We start from the raw sequence: 10,360 nt of genomic DNA on the forward strand, positions 1-10,360 counted from the left end.
ATTTTAGGGTTTCATTCTTTACAATCAACCAAATTCGATTCATTATGTTCTTAGAATTCGAAATACCTTTATTTTAGTTGTTTGTAGAAACCGGACCACCAAGACTGAACCTCGAGCTTAGACACGATCGGGACGCGAGCTGGCTGGGACGCGAGCTGGACACGAGCTGTCTTGGACGCGAGCTGGAACGGAGTCGCGAACGGATTAGGGTTCGTCTGTATCGTCGGGTTCGGATTAGGGTTCCAAAGCAAATCGGCGCGCACTGTATCTGTACGTGAGGGCGCGTCGGTGGTCAGATCGTCAAGGGTTTGCACTGACTGATTCGTCTCGGCCAGGGTTTTGATTTGATATCTTGATCGTTTTATGGGTCCTCACGGTTTGAGAGAACGGCCTCTTCGAAGTTCCGAGGCAGATTCCTTTTCATTTAGGGTTTTAGCGATTTGGTTTTAGGCTCAGGATGTTAAAGGCTATCGTGCTGATAACGTGTTCTGAAACTTAGGATTTAGAACTGTAAGTTTCTGTGTATTATTAATGAATAAATGTTCCCTTTATATAGGGGTTACAAGAGAAATAAATGAAAATACAATAATAGGAAAGATTACAAATCATAAACATAAAAGAATTAGGAAATAGGTAAGCTGTAGCCGCCTCTCTCTCCTCTCCAAGTCTCGCGGTCGCCTCTCTCTCTAGGGTTGAACCGTCCCTCTCTAAATATATGAACCGGTTATGGACCGGGCTGGTTATGGACATCCACCAATTGATTTAGAACATAAACTATTAAAACAGCAGTACAAATTTCAATAAATAATTACAATATAATGCTACTGAATTCATTAATTGCAATTTTGTCTTCTTATTATATCTTTAACCTAATCATTAGACTAAATGTGATGTTTGGCTTTTATCATCTAAACATCGCCGTGGTTAACTTCTCTCTAAAAATTTCCTAAATCAGAATTGATCTCCAGTGGCCGGAGGCCTTGTGCCGCCGGTTACCAACCTCTTTTGTTTTTTGTTTTCTCTTGTATAATAGCTCTTCGCTAGGCGATTTCGTTTCCGTTAGCGGATCTCTCTTTTCGCGATGACGAGTTTTTTGTTTTGTATCTATCTCAACTGAATCGGAGCAGTTTCTCATCAATATTCCTTTTATCTCCGATTATAGTTGATTAAAAATCTCATGTCTCTTTCTTTTGTTTCTAATGTGAAATCCCGTTTGATATCAAGAGATGATTGGTATTCTCTAGTCATCCTCAAGACTACTTGTGGAAAGAATCAATCTTTGCCCCTTAAAAGTGAATAGCCATTTGGCTTATGGGCAGAGCATCTAACCAAAGTAGGTTCTTGAGTCGTTTGATTAAGCTCGGGAATTAATTGGAAGATTCAGTAGAGTTGAAGCTTCTCATAAGGAGAAGCGTTTCAACAAAGTGTCTTTTCAACTTTTCTGAAGCTTTGTCATTGTGATTCATATCTGGAGAATGGCAAGAATTTTTTGGTAGCTACGGTTGTTATAGGAGGAGGAGTAACTGCAGATGGTATCAAAGACTGAAGATGCTATCTCCATTGGCGAGGATTAAAGCTTCGTCATGGTGATAAGACGCAAAGATACAGACGAGATTGCGGAGGAGTCTACGGTGGAGAAGCTTTGGCGGTGATCGGAGAAGAGTACCCCGGCATGAAGGACACGTATGCAACACGTGTTGTGTTATCATCCCCGAAGCTTGATACGTGGTCAATCTGACTTTTCATCCACCGTTTTAATGACTTTTCTGTATAACAATATAATGTGATATCCTTGTTGGGCTGTATTGTATTTGATACCACTGTAATTGCCCATTGGGCTCATTTCAAGGAAATGAAAAAGTTGACAAAAAAAAAAACATTGCCGTGGTTTAAAAGTCGGAGCCAGATTCCACCGTGTCCAGTGAAAAGGAAGAACAAAATTGATAGAGATGGATGCTTCCGATAATATTCTAGCTCGCCAGCTCCCATCTCCACTCTCGTGATACGGTCAGTTGCCACCATCCCTGACTGAACAGACCTTTTGGCGACAGGATTGGATTCGAGGATCAACCTCTCTCTATGCTGAATAAACTCTTTCTTCGCCATAACCTAATTAGAATTGGTTTGTTAATTCGATTTCACATCTTTTTTACTGTTTTGATTTTACTGAATCCAATTGTAGTTTTCTTAATCCAAAGGCTTTGATTTTATTTGGCAAAAACACAAATTTTCTTATAGAAAGATTAGTCATTTTCTGATTAATGAATAGATTGTTAAAGTTCTGTAGTTTTGATTTTGATCATAGATGATTGGAGGCACACCAATGGGGTATCTATATAGAATCACTGATGGATGTATGGCAAATAGGGCTGCAAAGCTCGAATCAATGGAGCTTTGCAGAAGCGTCAAGGATAGGTTAGAAACATTATTCTTTTATGTCTACGTTCTATTTTCACATCGAAAGTTATTTGATTGTCAATGGCTGAAGTTTTTAGCTTGTGGATTGACTATATGTCTAGATTAGACTTTGATCTTATGCACTTCACCTCTAACATTGTCTCCCCTTTCGTAGGATCGGTCTTAGAATGATTAACAAGGCAGAAGATAGAGGACCCACAAGTTATTGTCATAATAATCGATCTTAAGGCACAATAAGAGGATTCACGGGGCATTGGCTCTTTGATTTCATTGAAGAAAGACAGAGGAAGTGCAGGCTGAGAAGAACCATAGGATATCCTTGGTGTATTGCAACCGTCATAGTTTCAGTAACTCAAGGATTCCTAGATTTGAAAGAGAAGCAAAAATTCTCAGCAATTGCAGCATCATCACACAAGGAAAATGAAGATGATGGTGCTTCTTGGTAGAAGACACCAACGTTGGAGACAGAAGATACACGAAGTCAGATCCAATGGGAACAGAGGATTTTTGATTTGGTATGTTGAATCATTAACTAGATCTTACCATTCTAGGATCCTGGAAAAGTGAACTCGCTGGTATAATCAGAAGAAGAATGGTAAGATATAAAGACTGAAAAAAAAAGAACTCTCAAATCAGCGAGTTTGTTCTTAACGTGCCGGTCGTAAGAATCGTTTTAGGATGGTCTTTGGTGAGAGTCTCTTCATCAGTATATGTTTATCGATTGGAGATATACAAGAGTCATGGTTATTTGGCTAAGGGTCTCTAAAAGTCATCATGTTTCATCACTCTTTAAAGTTCAAATTTTGAAGAAAACTGGTTTGTTTCTGCTGCAATATCGATGTGGTGTTTTGCATTGGTGTACCTGATTGCTCACGGTCTACGTTTTCTAAGTAATTGAAGTCTTAATTTAAAAGTTTATAACACATGGAATGTATGTTGCTTTAACGGAAGAGAAGCTAAGATACTCAAATATGCCAATATATAAAAATTAAAATAAACTATATTCGAACTATATTAGAAATCATTTTTATATTTAAATGTTTTTATAATTTGTTATTTCAAATTAAGAAGTCTTTAACTAAATCTTACAAAATAGACGATGTTCATTTTGGCCATGAGATGTGAAATAATACTTCAAAATTTATTACATGTCTAAGGCCCTAATAACAAATTAGTTAAATTTTAAAAAATAATCATTAAATATTAGTAATGTTCAAGAACAACAACACATGAATATTTTAGAAGTGCACTATACATATTATCAAATTATAAACAATATATTTTATCATTTTGTTGTATAAACTAATTATACACAATTATAAAAAAAAATTTAATTAAATAAAAATATCTTATTATATAAAGATTGGTTCTTCGAAGTTGCTAATTAATATGATTGCGACATGTGTCAATTAATTTATTAAGATTGTGACATGTGTCAAAAATATGTTACAATTCTCTTTTATTAGAATTTAAAAATGCTAATTAATATGATTGCGACATGTGTCAATTAATTTATTAAGATTGTGACATATGTCAAAAATATGTTACAATTCTCTTTTATTAGAATTTAAAAAAAAAATAGGAAAAGAAAATTATTATTACATTTTTTGGGACACTAGAAAAAGAAAATTATTACAAAAATATAGTTTATTATTCTTTTTAGGAGTTAAGAAAAGAAAAATTACTATTACATAGCCTTTTACTTGTATGGCTCTTTTTACAATCTTTTAAAAATATTTGATGGTAAATATAATTTTTGAAAATTCTATAAACAAAGAATAATTGTAAAAGCCATTTGAAAGTATTTTTTTTCTTTTTAAAATATTTTGTATATTTTTCATTTTAAAGATACTAAAGAAAGATATTATAAGAGAAAATATTATTTTTTTTGAAAAAAATTAAATAAAAATGAATTATAAAATCTTACAAGTACAAGAAATTATTTAATAAAAATCAAATAGAAAAACTAACTATAAAATAAGTGATATTCCTTTTTTAAAACCTAAAAAAATAAAAATTTAAAAGTACTCTTATTATTTTCATATAAATAACTAATTTTCCTTTTTAACAGATAAATGTATGCTACAAAAATATAAACCAAAATAAATATTATTTTCACATCTATATTTAGGTTTAAGCTTCCTCATATTATTTTCACAAAAATAGTATTGACAAGAAAAATATTATCTGAGTATTTTCTTTTAATTTCTTTAAACAATTCAATTTTTTTATCATCCTTATTACATCTTATGATGCTAACACAAGTTTTTTTAATTACGATGTTTTTATCATACATAAGTATGTGTAAATATGAGGAATATATGTTTGTAAGTATAAGACAAAATATATAATTAACTAAACATGATTTTTTATTGAAAATATATTAGTTGTATAAAAATCTTAAAAAACAAAAACGAATTATAGTTGAAATTTTCCTTTTTAAGAAAATTAAAGTAACTTATTTCTTATAAATAACTTACTTTTCTTTTTAATAGATAATTTTGTGTTAAAAAATTATATACCAAAAATAATTTCAAATATTTCGCCCGATATGATTGTGAATTTTGCACAAAAAAAAATATTGTGTATGTATTAATAAAAATCTATCATTATGTGAAAATGAATTTTTTTTCCTTAAATCCTAAATAAAAGAAATATGAAAAATAACTTTTTCCTCTTTTAATCTTAACCAAATAAGATTTGTTTTTCATTTTAAATCATGACCATATAGAATTGTAAAAGTAATTTTTACTTTTAAAATTTAATGATAAATATTATACTGAAAATATTTAATTAAAAATATTAGTGATGTTGAGAAAACGAATTTTGAAAATAATATGATACTGAAAATATTTAATGAAAAATATTAGTGATATTGAGAAAATGAATTTTGAAAAAAGCAACTTTTAAAAATAGTTAATATTTGCTGGAAATAATTATTTGATAGTATTTTTATTTTATAATTCCTTAAAAATTAATTATAAAACACCCTAAAATTGTAATAAGACATTTGATAGTTCTTTTCCTTAAAAAGGAAAATCCTAAACAAAAGAGATTTGTATCATATTTTTTAATTCCTAAATAAAAGAGAATTGTAAGAAGTTATTTGATAGTATAGAAAATTTGATGATGAATATGATACTAAATATTATTTAATTAAAATGAATTGTAAAAATAGTATTGATATGAACCGTAAAAATCATAATTTGAAATTATATAATAGTAACTAGAAATAATGTGAAATTCTAAGCAGAAGATAATTGTAAAAGTTTATATGATAATACTTTTCCTTTTCTATAATCCTAAACAAAAATATAAAAAGTATTTGATAATTTTTCTTTTTTTTAATCGTAAATAAAAAAAAGATTTGTAAAATATATTTTTTCCTTTTTTAAAAAATCCTAACAAAAATAAACATACATATTTAATAGTATTTTTAAAAATGAATTTGATGACAAGTAAGATGCTAAAACTATTAAATTAAAAAAAAAAATCTAAACTTAGGATGTTGTCGTGATTGGTATTTATGTGTTTGGTTATACGAAAATCAAACACATGTTTGATATATATATTTTCATGTTTGCTCATAAAAAATTGATTATTATTATTGTCACCGTACATATGTTTAGTCAAAAACAAATCAAACTTCATCATTATCTTATTACATTTTTTATTTTTACTATGTAGTAGTTTATAATTTATTTTAATTAAAATGTTATTATGAAAATATATCATTAATAAAAAATTAATCAAGAAAATTATTTAACATCAGATAAGTTTAATAAAACATTAAATTAGTACATAAGAAAGTGTATAATGTTGTCATTGCTTCTTGGTCTTATTTAACTTCCAAATTCCTTTTTATTTCATTATAATTATTATTTCGGGTTGGATCCGATTTAAATTTTTACGTTTGGATGTTTTTTCTAGCTCTAACAAATACTAACTGAAACTTATGTGTGAAAACGAGTTCTTAACTATAAAATAAATTTCACATAACATATGTAAAAACAATTTTAAAACCATAATAAAATGATTTTTTAATATTTTTATTAAATTAAAATATCAAGTAAAGCCCGTTGCAATGCACGGGCCCAAATCTAGTTCACAATAAGGTTACCTATATTTTAAGCTTTATTAACATTTTTCATAAATATTCTAAGTGTTAAATTTATTTTGTATATAAACTAAATTGCTTCATATAACTTTGAAGCTGGTAACATATTATTTCGCTATGAAACAATTATAGTAAAAAATACTTATTAATATATGCAACCATACTAAATAGTTAGATTTATAAATAAATACAAAAAAAATTGTATATGCAACATATCATTTTGATTGGTTTAACATTCAAAAATAATATGTACAACCGACACATATTCAAACAATTAAAAACGTAAAGTAATCACAAAATTTATTATTACAAAATAAAAACACATTAGTCTACACTACAAGATAACAGGCGGATACTGACGGACAAAATCGTCAGAAGTTCGTCGTAATAGAGACAATTTGACGAATTTCTGACGAAAGTGGTCGTCGGTATCATTTCGTCCGGAAAAAAAAAATTCGTCGGAATTTCGTTAGAGTTTCCGACGACTTTCTGACGAATACCGATAAACCACATTCCGACGAACTTCCGACGACACTCCGATAACATATTCCGAGAACATAATTCATCGGAAACACTATATTCCGACGAATTAGGTCGTCAGAATATACTGACGAACCAGAGTCGTCGGAATATAGCGACAAGGAGGTTAGTCAGAATATTCCGACGATACAATTTCGTCAGTATATTCTGACGACTTGTACTCGTCGGTATATTTCGATGACTATGATTCGTCAGTATATTTCGACGAACCTGTTTGTCGGTATATTCTGACGACTAAGATTCGTCAAAATATACCTTTTTTAAATATGAATAAATTTTGCATTTATAAATATTTTTTTATATTAAAAATTAATAAATACACAAAACCTGAAATTTAAAACTAATAATATTATAGAATATAAATTCATAGAAACTTAAATAGAAAAAAAACATTCATCAAGTTTTAAAATTCATAAAAAACTAAGAACCCGAAGGCAACAAACGATCTAGCTTTTCCAATATCTCGGCGTTGGTCTTCTTTTGGGATTCCAGCTGAGCAAGGATAGTGGCATTCTCAGAAAGAATAGTGGCGTTCTGCTCCTCCAATGCCACAATCCGTTCATCTTTGTTCTGTAGCTACTCCAGAATCATGGGATCGGTATACGGAACTTGCGAGGAAGACGCCGGATACGAAGAAGCACGGCGGGCCAACCCAACTAAACGTCCTCCTTTACTTTTAGGAACCGCCTACAAAAATATTTAAAGTTAGTAAACTACATTATAAAATAAATATATTAATAAAAAAATTACCTTTTCGACCATCTCATTTATTTGCAATCGGAACATGTTGGTTTAAGCTCCCGTAGAATCGCCGTCATCAGAGAGAGGCTGAGAAGATAGAAGAGCTTCTTTTTGAGTTTCCACCAAGTCAACGACGGATCTGATCACTGCGTCCTGAATTTGACCCGTCTTCTTGTTAGTGTGAGCCTCCTTAATAAGTTGAAGACGATCAACGGGATTACCGTCATTTGCTTCAATCTAAAAAACAGTCATTAGCCGAAGAATATATAAAAATATTTATTTAAATAAATATAAAGATAAAAAAAAAAATAGAACTTACAAGTTGATCCTCCTTAGAAGACATAGAGCAAGCGCCGAGGTTGTGCACATACATACCTTTCCCGCCACGATCGCTCTTTCGGTTCTTGGAGTTCTTACGAGACGTCGCTGCAGTGTCGTCCTTCTCCCAATGGACTATCAACTGCTCCCACACCATCCCGTTGATGTACCGTGGCCTCTTGTTCTTCTGCCATACTGTCTTCCAAGCGTTGATCTGCTTCGTATAAGAGTCCATGGCCATTTCGTTGAATTTCTGACGGACTGTTTCCCTGAGACCGGACTCCCAAGTGAACTCTTGCTAAAAAACACACATAATTTAATTAGTAGATATATATTAAAAAAATTGAAAAATACTTTAAAAAAAACTGAAGAGTTACCGCAAACTGACGAAACCACAACTCCCGGTCGTCGCGAGGAATCACACTCCACTTCGAATATCCGGTATGGAGCATGGAATACATAATATTGTTGATCCTCCTGCTAATACCATTGCTCGACTTGTCGAACCTTTAAAAAAAATGCATGTTAGAAAGTTAATTAATGGAAAAACACTACAAATAAAATAAAAATACTAACCAAGTTGTATGTCCCGGTCGTGGGTTGGGATGAAGAACCGGGAGATGCTCTCGACCTGGTTGTTGAACCAATTCTTGAACTGACATGACCCCCGGATCCTCCTGAGCAGCTGGAGCGGGAGCATATGGAGCGGGAGCATATGGAGCGGGAGCGTGAGCGGGAGCGGGAGCGGGAATATATGCGGGAACCGAGTTTTGTTCGTGAGATGATCCCGATGGACGGGAACTGCTCGCCGAACTACCTCGGCCGCCACGGGGTGCAGAACGACGGGATGCGGAATGGGGAGCTTCCTCGGACCTAAAAAATAAATGTTAATACATCAAAAGATTGTTAAATATATTAAAAATGATTTTCTATTTAATATGTTTTAATTTATATATTTAAATCTAAAAATGATTTATATATATATGTATGTATAAAAAATTATAAATGTTTTAAATAAACTATAAATATAGAAATGGTTGTTAAATATATTAAAAATTATTTTTACGTTTTTAATATAAAAAATTATAAATATAGAACAGGTTGTTAAATATATAAAAAAATATATATACGTTTTTATCTATATAAAAAAAATATAAAATCGTTTTTTCGATAAGAAAATATTTATAAAACGTTTATAAATATAGAAAAGGTTGTTAAATATATATAAAAATTTTAAAAAACGTTTTATTATATATAATATATTACTGGAAACCCCAAAAACAATTTTAAAAATACAAAAACGTTTTCAATCCAAAAAAAATTAAAACAACAATCCAAACAACAATCCTAACTAATAGATCATAAACTATCCATTCAATCTTAAAGTTTTCAATCAAACGACTTTAAATCCTAAGATCTAACTTCCTAAACCCTAAAAATTTGAAATACACAAAGGTTTTATAGAATCTTACATGATTTGTGGAGTGGGAAGAGATCTGACGGTGGGAAGAGGAATCGCCGGAGATGGGAGCTCGCAAATCGCCGGAGTCGCCGTCAAAGAGAGAGAAATCGGAGAGAGTATAGAGAGAGAGGCGGAAATGACGAAGAAGGAAGTGTCTAGGGTTTTTATCTTTAATGATTCCGACGGACACGTATCCGTCGGAATTTCGTCGGAATCATTAAATATATATTCGCGAAAATTTTCACGCGGTTTCTTTTTCCCGGGTAATTTGATATTCCGATGGGTTTCCGAAGGAATTAGTAATATCGTCAGAATTTCTTCGGATATTAAATCCGTCAGAAAGTCGTCGGTACTTTCCGATGGATTACTGACGAGTTTTTCCTACGGAATTCCGACGACATAGTGTTTAGGGGTTGAACACAAGTTTCTAAATCCAAAATCCAAATCTTTGATAATATATATAGTATTTGCATAAAGATTTAACTATAAAAATGTTTACATAACACGATTTTACAAAAAAACATTTTTGTAGTATAAGATTAGATGAATATGATTGTATAAGTATATGAGTGTTATGATGAGATGTTATGAAAACCATGATATACATAAATAAATATTTTAATGAGTTGTTATATTTGAACCGTTACGATTTAATACTATACTAAACACTTATTATGTGTTATTTTCATAGTTTCGGTATCCAAATTTATATATATTTTGATATGAAAATTTTTAAAAACATAAGTCCTCGGAAATACCTCGGA

The 10,360-nt window shown here is 31.0% G+C and overlaps 1 long non-coding RNA gene across 1 annotated transcript; it reads left to right on the forward strand.

Annotated features, from left to right (window-relative positions):
• The first annotated feature begins 881 nt into the window (after positions 1-881).
• Positions 882-3,341, forward strand: LOC106390826. The gene is made up of 3 exons (XR_001278369.3): positions 882-2,122; positions 2,306-2,415; positions 2,573-3,341. It is a non-coding gene; the product is annotated as an uncharacterized LOC106390826 (long non-coding RNA).
• The last annotated feature ends 7,019 nt before the right edge of the window (positions 3,342-10,360 follow it).

The sequence above is a fragment of the Brassica napus genome, chromosome C4 (genome assembly GCF_020379485.1).
Source record: "Brassica napus cultivar Da-Ae chromosome C4, Da-Ae, whole genome shotgun sequence".
NCBI lineage: Eukaryota > Viridiplantae > Streptophyta > Magnoliopsida > Brassicales > Brassicaceae > Brassica > Brassica napus.